At 40.3% G+C, this 22,016-nt stretch overlaps 1 protein-coding gene across 7 annotated transcripts in view; it reads left to right on the plus strand.

The window, feature by feature from the left end:
• The window catches only part of MTERF1 (mitochondrial transcription termination factor 1), a 494,830-nt gene that overhangs the window by 204,289 nt on the left and 268,525 nt on the right, over positions 1-22,016 (plus strand). For 6 of the 7 annotated variants that reach the window (XR_010120073.1, XR_010120074.1, XR_010120076.1 and 3 more), the window contains one exon: positions 18,472-18,704. The exons of the other annotated variant lie outside the window; for it this stretch is intronic. The gene's annotated coding sequence lies outside the window, so the exon portion shown is untranslated. The remainder of the gene's footprint in view (positions 1-18,471; positions 18,705-22,016) is intronic. 7 annotated transcript variants of the gene reach the window in all.

Genomic DNA, 22,016 nt, shown 5'->3' on the forward strand with positions numbered 1-22,016 from the left:
AGCTAAGTTGTGAAATCAACCTAAATGTCCATCATCAGATGAATGGATAAAGAAAATGTGGCATATAACACAAGGGAGTGCTATTTAGCCTTTTAAAAAAGTGGGAACTTCTGTCATTCACAACAACATAAATGAACTTAGAGGACATTATGTTAAGTACAATAAGCCATATACAGAAAGACAAACACCACATGTTCTGACTTACATTTTGAATCTAAAACAATAGAACTGACAGAAGCAGAGAGCAGATTGGTGCTTACCAGAGACTGGGTGGAGGGAATGAGGAGATGTTGGTCAGAGGGTACAGTGTTTCAGGTAGACAAAAGGAGTACATGATAAGTATTTGAAGTAATGGGTTGAAAAAACAAAAGAATCTCAGGTAGGTTTTTAGTATTGCTTACCTTGCAGTTTCAGGCTTGGTATACCTCAGAACCCATATGATTACTGCTGTAGTTTGAATGTGTCCCCCAAAAGTTCATGTGTTGGAAACATGATTGCTAATATAACAGTATTAAGAGGTGTGGCCTATAAGAGGTGATTGAGTCATGAGGGCAGAGCTCTCATGAATGGATTAATGTTTTTATCATGGGAGTTAGTTCTTGAAGGAGTGAGTTGTTATAAAAGTGAGGTTGGCTCTCTCCTATGCTCTCTTTGGCACTCACTTGCTTGCCCTTTCACTTTCTGCTATGTTATGACACAGCATAAACACCCTTGCAGGATGCCAGTATCATGCCGTTGGACTTCCCAGCTTACAGAATCATGAGCTAAATAAACTCCTTTTCTTTATAAATTACCCATTCTGTGATATTGCATTATAGCGGCAGAAAATGGACAAGTCGGTCACTCATTGGCCTATGAGGAGTGTACAATTTTCTGGAGTAAGTAAATGGGGAAGGGTAGGGAAGGAGGGACATAGGGAGAAACCAGGTGAGATGGCTCTTGGGTAACCCTTTCCTCCTGTTGCTCACATATTCCTCACAGAATTTCCAGCTTTGAAAGTCCCAATGCTGGCAGTTCTTCCCAGTGTTCTGAGAAAATGGGAATATGCCTGGTGTGCTGGACTAGTATTTGACCCTGTGTGGGAAGCACCAGCAATCACACTAGGCCCAGGGCCCCCTTCCTCACTGCTTCTACTCTGTCAGGGTTTCCCAGCCCTCCAGAGATTCAGTAGCTGCCACCACTACAAATGGAATATCCTATTCCCCTTGCCAATTCAAACTGGGGATGCTCAGAAGGAACATTATTTAAACCAATTTTTTGAAACCCACAAAATCCTAGGAATAGATGAGCCTACAAGGCATGGATTTCTTATCACAAGATAATTTATTTACATGAGTTTGTTTGATTGGCACCATTTTAAATCATCATGCCTGGATCCTCTCTCCCTTCCCTTAGCTTGGCCTCAGCTGAAAGAAAAGTTCCCTTGCTTGTGCTTTAACATGGTTGATCTGGGCAGGTCTGGAGGAGCTCTGGAGTTCTGTAAAGGAGGTAAGCTGTCCAGGAGGCTGAAGTTCGGAAAAACCAGAATTAATACTCCTTTTACTTAGGATTGTCTCTTATCAGAGTTAATCAATAACGAGACTGAAATTTCACACCAGGGAATGATGTAAAATCAGTAAAAGGTTCAGGAATGGTGGCCTGGGATTTACATTAAGTGGGACTGGTCTTAGCCTCATTGTATATGCCAAAAAAATGCATACATTTTAATTCTAATTGAGTTAAAATACATATAGTTCCATAATGTTATATGTCTTCACATTGTTGTGCAACTGATCTCAAGAACTTTTTCATCTTGCCAGACTGCAACTCTATATCCATAAAACAACAACTCTCCTGTGAAATACATGTATATATTTTAACTGAAATATTTTCCCCCATCTCGTCACTTGGCTACCTCATCTTTCAGGCCTTAATTTAGATGCCACCTTTTCCAGGAAGCCTTCCATGATCATTTCTGTTCAGTGCCCTGAGTGCCCTCTTTTGTATGACTTGTTCTATTTGACTGTAATTATATGTCTAATTTAGACTGTGAGCTCCTCAATGGCTGGTGAGGGGTAAGTCTTATCAATTGTTGTCTCCTCAGAGCTTAGTGCCTGAAAAGGAGGTGCTTCATAAGTAATTGTTAAATTAAAAACCATCTGTAACATGACCAAGACTTACTTTAGACCCAAGTGAAATGAATTGGGATGGAGTTTAGACAGACCACATCTGCCCACAGGGTGTTTGACCATAGTCTGAATGGGTTTCCCAAACCTTCTGTCAACTACTTGTACTTGAGAGGAAAGAGAGGCACCAGGAAAACAAAAACTTCTGAGAATGACCCTGCTTTCAGGAAATGAAATGATAGGAACACAAGTAGTATGTGGGAAGGAAAATAGGATTGGAAATTAGAAGTCCTGAGGTAGAGCACTAGCTTCTCTACTAATTACCTTTGTGATCTTAGACAATTCATGGAACCTCTCTGAATGAAAGTTTCCTCATCTGTAAACTATAGCTAACACAAAACCTGCCACGTTCTGTCACAGAACTCTTGTGAAGTTATGAAAATGCTTTGTGAAGTATAAAACAGCATAGAGGCATTAATTATTAGAACTGTAATATTACAGGGCAAGCAGGATTCCTGGGGGCAGACTCTGGAGACCCCAAGTTCAACTTCACAGATAATTTTTCTTTGGAGACTGAGCTGAGGCTTCAGAACCTGATTCTCTCATAGAGAATGGCCAACTTCATTTTCCTTGACCGCATTTCTTGGCCTTCAGGGAGGCCAAGCAATATGCAAAAGGGATAATATGAGAACAATAAGAAGAATTCCTGTGTAGAAAATTGAGATTTAGAGAAAGCAAGATTGGAGGTCAGGAGAGAAATCATAGGGTGAGTACTGGGGACATGGCTGAGACTTTCTTTTTCAGCCATATGAACCCAGGCAAGTTTGTTCTCTTGGAAACTTTACCAGGTTGGTGTCTTTCTCCAAATGAGCCCCTGTTTCCAAATGCGGTTGTAGTTCAAGACCATTTCAAAAAATCAGAAAACTGTAATAAAAATCTCTTTTTTTTTTTTTTAAGAGTCATCCCATCGGCCTGGATGCTCTGAAGTTTCCAGTCTGCCTTCTCCCTTGTTATAAGAGATATCCACTTAAGGGGTACCATGAAGTTGCTCTAACTTTAAGTTTAGACTTGGAGAAGTTAAAAGCTGTGCAACCTGATCTGAATAGAAATGTGGTCACAAAGCGTAAAGAAAGTAAATGAAAACAGGATTTTAATATTTTAGAAGCCATTTCCTCTGCTGCATTGGAAATTCAAATAGAACAGCACGGGGGCATGGGAATTGGAAGCAGAATATAAAACCTACCAGGACAGAAAAGCAAAACAGATATGCCTCATTTCATTGTCCATCATAAATAATTGTTAATAAACAGCTCAAATATGGGAAACTCTCCTTGTCCTATTTAATCTCAAGGAATAAAAAGCAAACTTAGGAACACAGGTGAAGTTTTGAAACTGGGCAATTTTGGCCTAGTTATTGTGCTGTTAAATGTTTATGTATATGAAACATATTCTTGGAAGATATCTGGAGCCTGTCAGTTACTTCAAATCACTTTCACGTCCACATCTGTTTCCCATTATAAATCTCTTCAGATTTGATTTTTTTCCCTATTGCTCACTTTCTCATTGTAAAACAACTAATATATTTATTTAATTTTACTTCTCCCATGCTTTTTGTTCCTTCTGATGTGTATAAAATGTGGCTACTACCCAGAAACACCCAAATGGAGAAGAGTAATTCTTAACGTTAAAAGATTGGTAAAATCACTTTTCCTTTGATTCAGTAAATAGGGCTGTCAGTTTGGTAGGTGAAAAAGTATATTTGAAATCTGACAAAATGCCAACTTATGACATCAAATTGTGGGCCAGGAACACTCCCATTGAGTGGATCCTCCAGTGACATGTTAGGAATGCATTTGCTGGGAAGGCATTCCACCCAACTCTCATCCCTCAAGGTGATTAATTGCCTGGTGTGTCTGCTTTGTGCTTTGAACTTGAAAAGCCCAATATAAATACAAAGTATCTCAGGATGGGGATGGTGGTGAGGATGCTAATGACAGGATGATAGATAAGAACTTTAGTGAAATATGACTTTAAACACTTAAACAGAATTCAATATTTTTTCTCTCTCTCTCTTTTTTTTTTTGACATAAGGAAATAGTATTTGAATCCATGCAGGAATTCACTGGGTTTGCTTCCAAGATGGCATACTGCTTTACTTCCATTCATAATGATTTTCAGCTTTTCACACACATGGTACATGAATTACCGGTTCTGTGTTCCCATCACTTCGGCTGCCATTAACAACTGGAGAAAAGAATCTATAAAACTGTATAGCCTATACTTATCTCTGAACAGATTTAGTTGGCCACACCTTAAAAGGAATTCCTTCTTTTGAATATATTGTGCAACCAAATGCTTCCCCCCAACCCCACCCCACTGCTTCCTCCTGACTTCCAATCAATTTGGGGCCGAAGGCTGGTGTAATCCATCGTTGACAGATAAGTTTAATGAGCCTGGCTTTGAGCATTTGTAGCTGAGGGACTGCGGATTAGGTTTTATCTTATTTCACATCTTGATTAATAATCTGGGAGGAGGCTTCGACATGGTAATGGAATGAAATTTGCAGTATGAATGAAGCTGGGAGACCCTGCAAAGCAAGAGGAAGCTTAGAAAAGCCAGTGTCAGGTGGGCAGGTGGAAAGGCCTGTGTGAGGTGGCCCCACGGTGCTGTTTGGCAGAGGGGCTGTGGTGGGAGCCAGAAGGCCCGACCCTTTCCTAGTGTTGCCACACTGTATCTGAAGGGCCGCAGCTTGTGTGGCTGCCCAGCACAGAGCTCTTTTGCGATGTGTTACTCACTGCTAGTTCATGCCAATTTTGGGAAAATAATAAGAAACATAGGTTTTCCACATTAAGGAGGAAACCAGACTGCAGCAGTGCTCAAACAGATCTGGAGGCAGCACTTCCTTATGGGGTGGGCTGCTGGGAAGTGTTTCATGAATGGGCTTCACCACCTGCACATGTGGAAACCCTTTGCTTGGTCACCTGAATTAATTCTCTTGGCATATCAAAGTGCTTCTAGAACAGCTCCTCTACTAGGGGAGAAATGCCACCTAAGTCTTCCTCCAACTGGAAGCATTCCCTAATGATCGAAAGAGCTGGATCTCTGTGTTAGAAAAATCCTAACTTGATGTGCTCTCTGGTCTATGTACCCATTTTAATGAATCTAGTAAAGGCTGAGTACTCTGAATCCCCTTCCTGTGGTGATATAAATGCTTTCCCAAGGTTCGAGTTAACCCAGCTGTCTTGCTTTGTGTGAGGAGTACTGGTGGGCCAGTTTAAAGTGAAAATGGGGCTAGAGAGCACACAGTGTGGCTTATTTATTCTTGATTACTTTGCCTGTTGCTTTCCAGTGGTGACTTTCGACAAATGAATAAATTATACTTTTAAAGCAAGAAGGAAATTAGAGTCAAAAATCCTTATTTTATTCCATCTCTGCCTGAACCTGAGGCCTGTAGAGGAGCCTTGCCTTGCCCAGAGTTACCAGGATGGATATAAATGGAGCTGGGATGTGAATAGGTCTCTGCTTCTCATTCCATCCTCTCTCCCTCTACAGAATTCCTGAGCTACCCAGTATTTAGATTGTAGGCCACATGGACATCTATCATGTCCTGGGGAGACTCACTAGATAACATATGGCCTGTGATTAATTTATTGGTCATAGGACCAGGAATTTTAAAGATTTAGGAAGAGTCTTGTGACATACTTTATGGAATTTTAAAAATGTACCAGAAGTGAAGAACATGTTACCTTTTGAGCACTTTGCTCATAGGAAATGTTGCTCTTGAAATTTTCAGAGAAGGCATGGAGAAGGAATCAGGGAAAAAATTTGATTTTTGTAAACTATTTTGAAATTACCTGTCAATTTCAAAGCTATTTATGTATCCCAGTTCTTTGGCTTGGTGAATAAAGGAAACTTCTGTAACATCTGGAAAGATGAAAATGTCAAACAAATTATACTTCTTAATGAACCCATTTTGTTGTCGTTTTAATATCGAGTAACATACTGTTTAACAGTCTCAGTGCATTGTCATTGAAATGATTGGAAGAGAGAAGGCTTTCATATCAAAATTAGCCACTTCAGAGCAAATTGAAAGATAGGGCAAGGGAGGACTCTTGGAAGCAGAAGGAGGAGAAAATATAGTAGAAATAATTCATGGAGACCTGTTATTTTAGTTTTAGCACAGTTTTTATTGTGTGTCTGGCAGATTAACATACTACTACTTATTCATCATAATATTTATCTGTGAAAAAAAGTGATTGAGAGTTTAATTTACTTGAAGGTTGTTATTATGTCTTGGAATGAAGGTATTGGACAAGTATAAATATAAGTGTGATTATTTTTATTATCGTTGGTTTAAACTCCTAACTTCAAAGTCAGTGGTGAAGGAGGGGTTCCTAACACCTAGGAGTTTATGACAGGTCTCTGAAGTATAAATTTTGATTGACCCTAAATATGAAAAACATGTCTTTCCCAGAAGAATAGGTTTGACCTTTTAAAAAGTTTTGTTTTCTAATAAAATAACGCTAGTGTAAGGGATTTTTTTCTAAAAGTATAACTTGCTTGAATTGTGTGAGCTTTGTAAGTTTAAGAGCATGTGGTCAAAGCAGTGTGTACACATAGAAGAACAGAAAAGCCCTACTTAAAGAAAGAAGTAAAATAGTGGGAAAGGAAGCAAAGGAAAAATAAAATCAAGTTGAAATCAAAGGAGGGGTAAAAATGTCAATGGAAAAATAGGAGAGTCCAAATCTTCTTGAATATTTTATAGCAAGCTTTAGAGCAAGCTTGATCACCCAAAGGACACACCGCAGGGATTAGTGTTCGAAAATGAACAACAGATGTTGCATGTCAACAGATAATATCCCAGTGGGTGAAGAGCATTTAGGGTGAAAGAAAGTAAAACACATCGTCAGGTGGTCTCTGGTAGTTTGGGTAAATCTTTGATGAGGAATAAGTTTCTTGTGTAACTGTCAGAGGCTCATTGGAGCAACCCAATGATTTTTCCAGTTAATAGGATTCTAAGTGAATATGCAAGGAAGATTAGTCAGGTAATGGCCACTTATAGAACATCTCTTATAAGTCACTGAACTTTAGCATAAACCCTTCTTTGAAGGAGGCTATAACTGAAAATGACTCTGATTGACAAATGTCGTTGAGCAAGTTGGCTTGAGTAGGGAGGAATTATTCCTCTTTTTAGCACTGAGACCTCCTCAAAAATATTTTTCCTGGTCACTATATTTGTAAGGTGGCTGTATCCTACTTCTTCAGTGATCTTTATTCCATTTCTCCACTTTACTGTCTCCATTTATCATTCTGTGAAACTCTGTACATATTTGTTTCCTCAGTCACTATCTGTCTTTCTTATCAGAATAAAACTCCATGAAGTTAGAGATGACCTTCGTTTTCTTCATCACAATATACCCAATGCCTGGAGTAGTGCCTAGTACATGGTGGGAAGTTCAAAATGCATCCAGTGTTATTTCAGACATAATATTTAATTCTATAACTTGAATTAAGAATCAATATATTAAGTCATTATGGTAAGCAGAAAGATAGAACTCAGGGAGGAGGGAGAAGATGGAAGAGAGCGACAATTTACAATTTGCATATCTTTCATGTTTCTTGACTATGCATTAAGAAAGTATCAAGTCTGGACTGCTGAGTGTAGACAATCTCTGATCAATCTGGATGTCTTTGAGAAACTTGCATCAAAGAACAAGACAACATGGAAATGATGTCTTTATTTCAAGTGAGACCACTGAGCATCAAATATATCTATCAGCTCATTCTTATCCCATCTCTTCCTCTCTCCTGCCCCCAACTTCCCTAAACAAAAATACTGAGGATTACTGTTCTGTTCTTAGAAACTAGGACACTAAGTTTTCTGCCAAAATAATTAATCTATTCTCTCACTTAGTATACATTATTTGATTACATACTAAGTAATGGGGCCTCCCAAAGAGACTAAGACATAGTTTTAACTTTGCATGAACTTTATCATTAATGACTAACAGATCTCTAGCTGGTATTGTGATTGGTGAGATTCCAAGGTTATTGTTCTCAAATGAGAATAATGACTGTATTAGGATCCTCTGGTCTCTAGCTTTATTCCTTTGCTTTGGGACATCAGTGGGAAAGGGAAAGATCTAGAAATGGAATTTATATAACCTACGTTCACTGAAAATAAGACTCAAAAATTAAATAACTGTTTGAAAATGATTGCCATCTTAAATTACTGACAAAAATTTAAAAATCATTAACAAAATTATTCTGCCAAACACTTCATTGAGCTCTGTTCCTCCCATTAATTTAGCGAGCTTGTTTTTTTTCTGTGAGGGGTCAGTTCTGTTCAACAGATTGAGTGCCTACTGTGTGCTAGGCACTGAGGAAGCCAAAATGAGATAGACAAACCCTTGCCCTTAGGAGCTCAAAATCCAGTGGAGGAGACAAACAAACCATAACCCAAAAATACTACAATAGAACAGAAGTCTGTACAATGTCTTGGAGTAGCTCAGAAAAGGGTCGGTTAAATCTCTGAACAATGAATGAGTAAAAAGAATAGGGAGGTGATGCAAGCCAAGGATGCCTACCTTTTTGTGAAGAGGAGCTACTTCAAATCTCTCCTGAATCTGGAGCATGGAAGTGCAGACATCACTCTCGCAGAATGGTTGGCACTGGAGAGCCTGTGAGTTGTTCCAGGTTTGTTTCTCAATCTAAGGATTGAGATCATGGTAGGCTACATGGCTTTAGTATTGGGAGATGAGTCTAGCATATATTTTTTCATAAAGGTAAATTTGTTTTGCTTAAGAAATATCTCTGAGACTATGTCTAGTTTGGTGTTTAAAATATTGTTTCTTTTGCAAAATGATAGCAATGAGAGATTATTGTTGTTTTAATGCATTTATTTGGCAGAGATGTACCCGGGATCAGGAACCAAGGGGGGTCAACAGAAAAGACCACAGGAGTTAAGCAGAAGTGAGATGTTGATTGTGCAGGAAAAGTATCTCTTCAGAGCTGTTTTTAAAATCTTGGTGGTGCATATTTGCACTCTCTCTCTCTCTATGTGTGTGTATGCATGTGTTTTTATGACACTACTGTGTATTGGGCAGTCCAGCCATAAAAATGCAGGGAAGAACCACTGCCTGCTTGGCTGTGAAAAGGTAGAGATGCAGAGGAGAGAGAGCAACAATCTCATTAACAGTCCTTTCAATCAATGGTCCATCAGGGAGGCAGGTGGTGAGGTGAGAAGACGGGGAGGGGAACCTGTAATCAGGTAGAGGAACAGAGATAGAATTTCTCACCTTTTTTCTTCACAAGCCTTGCTAAGGAGCTGCTGCTTTATCCTGTAAACAGATGGGTATGGTTTGAATTTGAGATCTTTCACTCACTAGCCCTCATAGGTGTGCTATGAAAGTGAATTATGACAATCTATATGATAGTTGTTTAGCAGAGTATCTGGCACATAGCAAGTGTTCAATAAATATTACTACTACCACCACTGTTATTATTAAGTAGTTCCATTCATACTAAACCACCATTGCCAATCCAGAAGCAGACACCACCATTAATCAGCTTTGGGGCAATATAAGAAGTAGGACCTGAGTGCTGGAGGGTTTGAGTCATCCCAGTAAGGTCTGGGGATTGCAGCAGAGAAGAAAGAGCAATCCTAAGGACACAAGCAGAGAGGGCAAAGGATTCCTGCAGCTGTTCGGCCAACGGTGTCAGTAAATTGGATTTAAGTTAGGGATGGAGAGAAGCAAACAAAGAGCAGATGCCATTGGAAAAATAAAAATAACTAGGATGACAAAGATATGTAAAAACAAATCAGTCTGTAAATTTATATGGCAGGATTATGAACAGAATCCAAATATCAAACAATTTTATGGTCCAACTATAACCTTCCCTTTGGAATGAAGGTATCATTGCCAGTCCTTGAGGGTTCAGCACACTTTGGATTTAAATTAAATGTATAAATCTCTTTCTTCAGTCGGGAATAACCAGGTTTTGAACATTTTAAGCTAGCTTCTCTGTCTTGCAGCTTTAAAAATGATAATACAAAGTTATGTGTAGTATTGACAATAATATGTAATTATCTTGCTATCTTAATTTGATTTAGAAACAGGTCTAGCAGAGAAAGTAATAAGGTTTCCTTTAAAGGAGAGAGTAGTTAAGATAGGCTAGAGCTGGCTATGTCCATAGTCCCAGCATTCAGAATCCAATGACTAATGCATTTATCAAACATGGAGTGAGCAGTGGGAAATACAGGTAAAGACAGTCTCAAGGCACCTCCCTGTAAAGAGTTTACAATCTGGAGAGTAATGAGACATGAAGAAACAATACAATGTAATGTGGGAAATCGTAAAATAGGGACTAAAATAATATGCTATGGGAGCCCAGGGGAAAAAAATCCCCTAACTTGCACTGGGTTGTCATCAAAGACTTCCACAAAAATAATGCAGCCTAAATCAACTGAACAGGAATTTTCAGAGTAGAATTAAGGACTGAAAGGGTAGGGGGCAAGGTGGGGACAGGTTTTCAGGGTAGAAAGCTGTCTATAGAGAACATGTTACTTTCAGAGAACAAGTATTTCACTGTGACTGGAATAAAGGATACCTCTGGGAAAATGTCAGAAGATGCGATTGGAAAGGTAGGCAGGGGATAGATCACAAGTGGATTTTTATGCCTCAGTAACAAATTTGAATTAATCCTATAGGTGGGTGAGCACTTTGACGAGATGGCATTTTAGAAAGATACTCAGCATTGATGTGGAGACTAGATTCGATTGTTTAGAGACTCAAGGCTGGAGGCTACCACATGGCATACGTGGGACGTCACAAGGGCAGTGGTTAAACTGAGGCAGTGGTTGTGAGAATGGAGAGGAGGAGGGTGATGATCTGGGTATGTGGGGAGTGGTGATGGTGTGGGTTAGGAATGAAGATGGGGTGTTGGATTATATTCTGAATTCTCCCTTAGGAGCTAGGTAGATGAAGATGCCAATCACCAATGTAAAGGATAAAAGACAAGTTAAGGTTTGAAGGGCTTTCTATTTTTCATTTATTTTTTGTTGTTGTTGTTGTTGTTTTTTTTTTTTTTTATTATACTTTAGGGTTTTAGGGTACATGTGCACAATGTGCAGGTTTGTTACATATGTATCCATGTGCCATGTTGATTTCCTGCACCCATTAACTCGTCATTTAGCATTAGGTGTATCTCCTAATGCTGTCCCTCCCCCCTCCCCCCACCCCACAACAGTCCCCGGAGCGTGATGTTCCCCTTCCTGTGTCCATGAGTTCTCATTGTTCAATTCACACCTATGAGTGAGAACATGCGGTGTTTGGTTTTTTGTCCTTGCGATAGTTTACTGAGAATGATGTTTTCCAGTTTCACCCATGTCCCTACAAAGGAGGCATCACGCTACCTGACTTTAAACTATACTACAAGGCTACAGTAACCAAAACAGCATGGTACTGGTACCACAACAGAGACATAGATCAATGGAACAGAACAGAGCCCTCAGAAATGATGTCGCATAGCTACAACTATCTGATCTTTGACAAACCTGACAAAAACAAGAAATGGGGAAAGGATTCCCTATTTAATAAATGGTGCTGGGAAAACTGGCTAGCCATATGTAGAAAGCTGCAACTGGATCCCTTCCTTACACCTTATACAAAAATTAATTCAAGATGGATTAAAGACTTATATGTTAGACCTAAAACCATTAAAATCCTACAAGAAAACCTAGGCAATACCATTCAGGACATAGGCGTGGGCAAGGACTTCATGTCTAAAACACCAAAAGCAATGGCAACAAAAGCCAAAATCGACAAATGGGATCTCATTAAACTAAAGAGCTTCTGCACAGCAAAAGAAACTATCATCAGAGTGAACAGGCAACTTACACAATGGGAGAAAATTTTTGCAACCTACTCATCTGACGAGGGGCTAATATCCAGAATCTACAATGAACTCAAACAAATTTACAAGAAAAAAACAAACAACCCCATCAAAAAGTGGGCAGAGGACATGAACAGACACTTCTCAAAAGAAGACATTTATGCAGCCAAAAAACACATGAAGAAATGCTCCTCATCACTGGCCATCAGAGAAATGCAAATCAAAACCATGGTGAGATACCATCTCACACCAGTTAGAATGGCCATCATTAAAAAATCAGGAAACAACAGGTGCTGGAGAGGATGTGGAGAAATAGGAACACTTTTACACTGTTGGTGGGACTGTAAACTAGTTCAACCATTGTGGAAGTCAGTGTGGCGATTCCTCAGGGATCTCGAACTAGAAATACCATTTGACCCAGCCATCCCATTACTGGGTATATACCCAAAGGACTATAAATCATGCTGCTATAAAGACACATGCACACGTATGTTTATTGCGGCACTATTCACAATAGCAAAGAGTTGGAACCAACCCAAATGTCCAACAACGATAGACTGGATTAAGAAAATGTGGCACATATACACCATGGAATACTATGCAGCCATAAAAAATGATGAATTCGTGTCATTTATTTATTATACTTTAAGTTTTAGGGTACATGTGCACAACGTGCAGATTTGTTACATATAGATACGTGTGCCATGTTGGTGTGCTGCACCCATTAACTCGTCATTTAACATTAGGTATATCTCCTAATGCTATCCCTCCCCGCTCCCCCCACTCCACAACAGGCCCCAGTCTGTGATGTTCCTCTTCCTGTGTCCATGTGTTCTCATTGTTCAGTTCCCACCTATGAGTGAGAACATGCAGCGTTTGGTTTTTTCTCCTTGCGATAGTTTGCTGAGAATGGTTTCCAGCTTCATCCATGTCCCTACAAAGGACATGAACTCATCATTTTTTATGGCTGCATAGTATTCCATGGTGTATATGTGCCACGTTTTCTTAATCCAGTCTATCATTGTTGGACATTTGGATTGGTTCCAAGTCTTTGCTATTGTGAATAGTGCCTCAACAAACATACGTGTGCATGTGTCTTTATAGCAGCCTGATTTATAATCCTTTGGGTATATACCCAGTAATGGGATGGCTGGGTCAAATGGTATTTCTAGTTCTAGATCCCTGAGGAATCGCCACACTGACTTCCACAATGGTTGAACTAGTTTACGGTCCCACCAACAGTGTAAAAGTGTTCCTATTTCTCCACATCCTCTCCAGCACCTGTTGTTTCCCAACTTTTTAATGATGGCCATTCTAACTGGTGTGAGATGGTATCTCATTGTGGTTTTGATTTGCATTTCTCTGATGGCCAGTGATGATGAGCATTTTTTCATGTGTCTTTTGGCTGCATAAATGTCTTCTTTTGAGAAGTGTCTATTCATGTCCTTCACCCACTTGTTGATGGGGTTGTTTGTTTTTTTCTTGTAAATTTGTTTGAGTTCATTGTAGATTCTGGATATCAGCCCTTTGTCAGATGGGTAGATTGCAAAAGTTTTCTCCCATTCTGTAGGTTGCCTGTTCACTCTGATGGTAGTTTCTTTTGCTGTGCAGAAGCTCTTTAGTTTAATTAGATCCCATTTGTCAATTTTGGCTTTTGTTGCCATTGCTTTTGGTGTTTTAGACATGAAGTCCGTGCCCATGCCTGTGTCCTGAATGATACTGCCTAGGTTTTTTTCTAGGGTTTTTGTGGTTTTAGGTCTAACATTTAAATCTTTAATCCATCTTGAATCAATTTTTGTGTAAGATATAAGAAAGGGGTCCAGTTTCAGCCTTCCACATATGGCTAGCCAGTTTTCCCAGCACCATTTATTAAATAGGGAATCCTTTCCCCATTTCTTGTTTTTGTCAGGTTTGTCAAAGATCAGATAGTTGTAGATATGCAGCATTATTTCTGAGGGCTCTGTTCTGTTCCATTGGTCTATATCTCTGTTTTGGTACCAGTACCATGCTGTTTTGGTTACTGTAGCCTTATAGTATAGTTTGAAGTCACGTAGCATGATGCCTCCAGCTGTGTTCTTTTGGCTTAGGATTGACTTGGCGATGCAGGCTCTTTTTTGGTTCCATATGAACTTGAAAGTAGTTTTTTCCAATTCTGTGAAGAAAGTCATTGGTAGCTTGATGGGAATGGCATTGAATCTATAAAGTACCTTGGGCAGTATGGCCATTTTCACGATATTGATTCTTCCTACCCATGAGCATGGAATGTTCTTCCATTTGTTTGTATCCTCTTTTATTTCATTGAGCAGTGGTTTGTAGTTCTCCTTGAAGAGGTCCTTCACATCCCTTGTAAGTTGGATTCCTAGGTATTTTATTCTCTTTGAAGCAATTGTGATGGGAGTTCACTCATGATTTGGCTCTCTGTTTGTCTGTTATTGGTGCGTACGAATGCTTGTGATTTTTGCACATTGATTTTGTATCCTGAGACTTTGCCGAAGTTGCTAATCAGCTTAAGGAGATTTTGGGCTGAGACGATGGGGTTTTCTGGATATACAATCATGTCATCTGCAAACAGGGACAATTTGACTTTCTTTTTTCCTAACTGAATACCCTTTATTTCCTTCTCCTGCCTGATTGCCCTGGGCAGAACTTCCAACACTATGTTGAATAGGAGTGGTGAGAGAGGGCATCCCTGTCTTGTCCCAGTTTTCAAAGGGAATGCTTCCAGTTTTTGCCCATTCAGTATGATATTGGCTGTGGGTTTGTCATAAATGTCTCTTATTATTTTGAGATATGTCCCATCAATACCTAATTTATCGAGAGTTTTTAGCATGAAGTGCTGTTAAATTTTGTCAAAGGCCTTTCCTGCATCTATTGAGGTAATCATGTGGTTTTTGTCTTTGGTTCTGTTTATATGCTGGATTACATTTATTGATTTCCGTATGTTGAACCAGCCTTGCATCCCAGGGATGAAGCCCACTTGATCATGTTGGATAAGCTTTTTGATGTGCTGCTGGATTTGGTTTGCCAGTATTTTACTGAGGATTTTTGCATCGATGTTCATCAGGGATATTGGTCTAAAATTCTCTTTTTTTGTTGTGTCTCTGCCAGGCTTTGGTATGAGGATGATGCTGGCCTCATAAAATGAGTTAGGGAGGATTCCCTCTTTTTCTATTGATTGGAATAGTTTCAGAAGGAATGGTACCAGCCCCTCCTTGTGCTTCTGGTAGAATTTGGCTGTGAATCCTTCTGGTCCTGGACTTTTTTTGGTTGGTAGGCTATTAATTGTTGCCTCAATTTCAGAGCCTGTTTTTGGTCTATTCAGAGATTCTATTCTTCCTGGTTTATTCTTGGGAGAGTGTATGTGTCGAGGAATTTATCCATTTCTTCCAGATTTTCTAGTTTATTTGCATAGAGGTGTTTATATTATTCTCTGATGGTAGTTTGTATTTCTGTGGGATCAGCGGTGATATCCCCTTTATCGTTTTTTATTGCTTCTATTTGATTCTTCTCTCTTTTCTTCTTTATTAGTCTTGCTAGCGGTCTATCAATTTTGTTGATCTTTTCAAAAAACCAGCTTCTGGATTCATTGATTTTTTGAAGGGTTTTTTGTGTCTCTATTTCCTTCAGTTCTGCTCTGATCTTAGTTATTTCTTGCCTTCTGCTAGCTTTTGAATGTGTTTGCTTTTGCTTCTCTAGTTCTTTTAATTGTGATGGTAGGGTGTCAATTTTAGATCTTTCCTGCTTTCTCTTGTGAAGGGCTTTCTTTAAAATACACTCCATTCTCTGAGTTAAAATCAGTGAAAGGATTTTGGGTAATACACTTGCCATGTGCTTCACAATTCCCCATGTCCCAGATTTGTGTTTTTTTCCTCTACTTGGAATGCTGTCCCTCAACCTTCTACAAATTCAAGAGCTACCTATTCTTCTAGATCCAGCACTAATGCCAACTTTCCCAGGAGTCCGTCTCGCATCCTGCAGCAGTCAAAAGTAATTTGCTCAGTGGCTCACTGTCATGTACCAGTTGCATGACCTAACCACCCTCTCTTTCCATTTTGTCATCTGTAAAAAGGGGCTGGTATTAGTATCCACCTTGCAAGCTTATTTATTAAATAAATTCACTTGGGTAAGGCAATTCGAACAGTACCAAGCACATAGAAAGCGCAGTAATGCTGGCTGTTATTGTCATCCTCCCTTCTGGTACTAAACCCTTCCTATATTGTATTATAGTAGTTAATTATGTAAGTGTCTGTGTCCCTGACCAGACTGTCTACTCCTTGAGGGTAGGAATCATCTTCTGAATTTCTTTCAGTACCAAACATAATGCCTTACACACAAATATTTATTGATCCACTGAGCTCTTCTATACTGTTGTTTTGGGCTACAGAGTTTTCTTGTTTATGGCAAACAATACATTTCAACTTATTTTTTTCCCCTCAGGCTTGAAGAATCAGCCCAGTGTTTTAAATAATTTAAGAGGTATAGTTGATGGTTCAGATATGTTGTCATTCATATTTATGGTTTCCTTGATACTGAATACTTGGACAGAAAAGTAACCTCTGATTATTTCATTTTTCAAGTGGGAAACCTGGCCTTCTTTATTACTTGGTTTCCAGGAATGGTGAAAACTGAGGACTATTTGTGATTTTCCAAAGAATATCTATATCTATTTTCTCAGAATTCATAATTTCCTAGTTTTTCTATCTACTTCACTGATACTAAGCTAAGAAAGTGACTTACTATCCAATTGTCCACCTACACAATAATCGTGTGGTCTAATAATTCTAGGCCATATTTTCCCAATTTAATGAAAGTATGTCTTAGTTAAAGTCTTGTTTGTAGTAAGGCTAGTCCATAGCAAATAAAACCCATTGTCATCTAAGTCTAGTCATGGCATGTCTTTTTTATTTATTTATTTTTATTTTTGTTTTTATTTTTTTTTTATGGATCAATGATAATAACTCAATCCTCTATTTGACAAAGAAGAAGGAGAAGGAAGAGGAAGAAAAAGAAAGTGGGATAAAGGATCAGAAAGGGAGGAAAATAGAAAAAATTAGAGTATGACTCCAGGGTAGACCTGTTTTGTTGTTGCAGGGTTGGTTGGTTGGTTGGTTTGTCAGTTGTATTTTTCATATGTTTCGCCATGTTGGCCAGGCTGGTCTCGAACTCCTAGCCTCAAGTGATCAACCCACCTCGGCCTCCCAGAATGCTGGGACTACAGGCGTGAGCCACCACGTCCAGCCCCCGCATTGCGTCTGGCCTCTGTGGTAGACATCCCAGACGGGGCGGCCAGACAGAGGTGCTCCTCACTTCCCAGAAGGGGTTGCCGGGCAGAGGCGCTCCTCACATCCCAGACAATGGGCGGCCGGGCAGAGGCGCTCCTCACTTCCCAGACGGGGCAGCTGGGCAGAGACGCTCCTCACTTCCTAGATGGGGCGGTGGCCGGGCAGAGGTGCTCCTCATTTCCCAGACGGGGCGGCCGGGGAGAGACGCTCCTCACTTCTTCCCACATGGGGTGGCCAGGCAGAGGCGCTCCTCACTTCTTCCCACACGGGGTGGCCGGTCAGAGGTTCTCCTCACTTCTTCCCAGATGGGGTGGCCGGGCAGAGGCGCTCCTCACTTCCCAGACGATGGGCAGCCGGGCAGAGGCGCTCCTCACTTCCCAGACGATGGGCAGCCGGGCAGAGGCGCTCCTCACTTCCCAGACGATGGGCAGCCGGGCAGAGGCGCTCCTCACTTCCCAGACGATGGGCAGCCGGGCAGAGGCGCTCCTCACTTCCCCGACGGGGCGGCCGGGCAGAGGCGCTCCTCACATCCCAGACGGGGCAACTGGGCAGAGGTGCGCGTCACTTCCCAGACGATGGGCGGCTGGGCAGAGGTGCTCCTCACTTCTTCCCAGACGGGGTGGCCAGGCAGAGACGCTCCTCACTTCTTCCCAGACGGGGCAGCTGGGCAGAGGCGCTCCTCACTTCCCAGACAGGGCGGCTGGGCAGAGACGCTCCTCACTTCTTCCCAGACGGGGTGGCCAGGCAGAGGTGCTCCTCACTTCTTCCCACACGGGGACATGTCTTTTTTATAGGTGGTTCCATATAAGAGGTCCAGGTAACCAAAGTTTATAATTCAGATGCCCAAATGATTTTCATTTTAATTACATTGATTAGAAATTATTTAAAATAATGACTCCCTTTTTTTGCTTTCGTAAGCATAGTATCTCCAATATAAGATTACCTTTTATTGATAATTTATTAATGTACAACTTAATTAAATAAGCTTTTATTTAGTACTGTACCACATACTAAATGCTGGGGACCCAAACCTAAATATTTGAGTTCCACCTGCTATGCAGTGCTTTTATTATTGTGGGAGTGACTCTGGGAGATATTGAGCTATATAGGACTGTTTGTCTCTGCACTAATATCTCTTAACTGCTCTACCCTTTTAGATTTTTAGATATACTTTTTTGGAATTTTTCCAGCTTCTCCTCTTCTGTTGTGCTGTGTCAACCACCAAATTGTGCCAGCTGAGAATTGTGGTCTCAAGTCTCTATCCAGATCTTTGATTGTGTGGCCACATGAACACCAGCATGGAGGCATAAGCTTTCCCTCTGAGGGTCTCAGGAAGACCACCAAACATCAGGGGAAACCGAAGCTGAGGTCTACATGCAACAGTCTTTGAAGAGCATGAGAACACACTGAGACCAGCAGAAAGGTATATAAAGCTTGTTAAGTTGAGCAACTCAGATGATCTGTCCAGCTGTGCCTAGCTCCTCTGGATTTAAGGGACCTTCTTTTTCATGGAAAGGAGCTTTTCTGGAGATCAGCCTCTGAAGGTGGAGCCAAGGCCATGATCAGAGGCCTGTGTCAGAAATCATTTCCTGATACTCCTGGCATTCTTCCAGAAACTCCTCTTTCCACTTTCTAATGCTGACATAATTACCTATAGGTTAGAAAATATTTCTATCTGTTCTTGATCGAAATATGTGTGAAGAGTGGGTAGATAGGTTCTAACCCTTGGTCTATGTATTAGGCCGTTCTTGCATTGCTATAAAGAAATACCTGAGACTGCGTGATTTATAAAGAAAAGAGGCTTAATTGTCCACGATTCTGCAGGCTGTACAGGAAGCATGGTGCCGGCATCTACTCAGCTTTGGGGAGGCCTCAAGTAGCTTTCACTCATGGCACAGGGTAAAGCGGGAGCTTGCCTGTCACATGGTGAAAGCAGGAGCAAGAAAGAGAGGTGGGAGCTGCCACATACCTTTAAATAACCAGCTCTTGTGTGAACTCACTATCACGAGGACAGCATCAAGCCATGAGGGATCCACCCCCATGACCCAAACACCCCCCACTAGGCCCCAACTCCAGTACTTGGGATTACATTTCAACATGAGATTTGGAGGGGATAAATGTCCAAACTATATCTGTCTATTTGTAAACTACATGAAATTTAGTCTATTGACTTTATAGTGTCTCTTTATCCTTCTGTATTGCTAGGTTCTTGACTATTTGTGGGGATAGTTGATGTTATCAAATGAGTTATTACAGTCTCTGAAACTGTTATTAAAGAGATTTTTGGCAGTATTTTTCTAGGAATATATGTCAAGTTTTTATGCTTTCATTTTAAAGACATTTTCTTTGTTTTCTAAAGATAAATGTTATTTAACACTATCAGCAACTTCATTTTCCATTTCACTTCTGTAGGAGTTTTTAAAAAAACAGTGATTAGTGGCACTAAAATAGTTATATTAAATGCTCTGAAATGTAGCTCACCAGAGAATGTAGATAAATAATATTTTTCTTAGTAAAATGTGCCGTTTAAACTCCTCTTCCTCTTTCTTTTTTCTTAATCCTTCTCTTTCCATTTCCTCTCTATTAGTACTTGGACTCATTAGACTCAGCTACCTCCTTCCCTTCTGTTCTTTATCTGGTATTTAGTTAACACTTACTATATTCTAGGTGCTCATGGTAGGAACTTATACTCTAGAAGGGAAGGCAATGCACAGAAATTCCATAATAAAACAGAGCATATGTTTAAATGCTATAAGAGTTATAAAATGTGTTAGGAGAGATTCTTCATTAAGGAGAGATGATTCTTGATTGAGTGATCATAACGGTGATTAATTAGCAGAGAACAAGTTTTTAGAAATGTGCGCTCTATGTAAATTTGTTTAAGTTTTTGTAGATTCTGGATGTTAGCCCTTTGTCAGATGGATACATTGCAAAAGTTTTCTCCCATTCTGTAGGTTGCCTGTTCATTCTGATGATAGTTTCTTTTACTGTGCAGAAGGTCTTTAGTTTAATTAGATCCCATTTGTCAATTTTGGCTTCTGTTGCCATTGCTTTTGGTGTGTTAGTCATGAAGTCCTTGCCCATGCCTATGTCCTGAATGGTATTGCCTAGGTTTTCTTCTAGGGTTTTTATGGTTTTCAATTTTACATTGGTCTTTAATTCATCTTGAGTTAATTTTTGTATAAGGTGTAAGGAAGGGGTCCAGTTTCAGTTTTCTGCATATGGCTACCCAGTTTTCCCCATCAAAAAGTGGGCGAAGGATATGAAAAGACACTTCTCAAAAGAAGACATTTATGCGGCCAACAAACATATGAAAAAATGCTCATCATCACTGGTCATTAGAGAAATGCAAATCAAAACCACAATGAGATGCCATGTCACGCCAGTTAAAATGGCAATCATTAAAAAGTCAGGAAACAACAGATGCTAGAGAGGATGTGGAGAAATAGGAATGATTTTACACTGTTGGTAGGAGTGTAAATTAGTTCAACCATTGTGGAAGATAATGTGGTGATTCCTCAAGGATCTAGAACCAGAAATACCATTTGACCCAGCAATCCCATTACTGGGTATATACCCAAAGGATTATAAATCATTCTACTATAAAGACAGATGCACGTGTATGTTTATTGCAGCACTATTCACAATAGCAAAGACTTGGAACCAACCCAAATGCCCATCAATGATAGACTGGATAAAGAAAATGTGGCACATATACACCATGGAATACTATGCAGCCATAAAAAAGGATGAGTTCATGTCTTTTGCAGGGACATGGATGAAGCTGGAAACCATCATTCTCAGCAAACTATCACAGGAACAGAAAACCAAACACTCCATGTTTTCACTCATAAGTGGGAGTTGAACAAGAGAACACATGGACCCAGGGAGGGGAACATCACACACTGGGGCCTGTCGGGGGGTAGGGGGCTAGTGGAGGAATAGCATTAGAAGAAATATCTAATGTAGAAGACAGGTTGATGGGTGCAGCAAACCACCGTGGTACATGTATACATTCTGCATATTCTGCACATGTATCCCAGAACTTAAAGTATAATAAAAAAAATCACTTTCCGATCAACTTATGAGAATCAAACTTTTCATGCTTGTAAAAAAAAGAAATATGCACTCTAAGTTTCTAAAAAGTACGGTTGGGAAACATCAGAATGAGAATGGACAAGTTTGGAGAACAAGGCAAAGGCAGAGTCTGGAGGTGTTTGAAAGTCAGACTAAGGACTGGACACCATCAGCACATCCATTCTGTGCTTCAAATGAGCCTAATATGGTGTTGCTACATGGCTATCATTGGGAACCAGGAGCCATTGAGTTTACTAGATTTGACTGGGGAAAGGATAGAATCTGGGTCGAGGCATGGGCAGAGCAATAGATGCTGTCCCTCTTGACCAGTTGGCCCCTGACTGCACGACTCGATGGGCAGAGCAGCCTGTGAGAAGGCAGATCCAGTTCATCGAGGCCACACCAGTGGTAGAAAGAAGGCAGTTATGGGGTTGGGAGGCCAGTGTGGAACTTTCTGTGGGCTGACACTTGACCCAGATAAGCTCAGAAGTCAGGCCTATCTTTACACCTTTAGGCTTTGCCCTCATTTCTTTCCTCTATGTTCACTGTGAATTTTGCGTCTTTTCTGTCCTTCCTTCTCTCGTCTTTTCTCCATTTTTCTTGCTGTTTTGTTTGCAGTATATTTCCCTGTGCTCTTTCCTCTTCACCTGCCCTCTGC

Source organism: Symphalangus syndactylus, chromosome 3 (assembly GCF_028878055.3).
Source record: "Symphalangus syndactylus isolate Jambi chromosome 3, NHGRI_mSymSyn1-v2.1_pri, whole genome shotgun sequence".
In the NCBI taxonomy this organism is placed as follows: Eukaryota; Metazoa; Chordata; class Mammalia; order Primates; family Hylobatidae; genus Symphalangus; species Symphalangus syndactylus.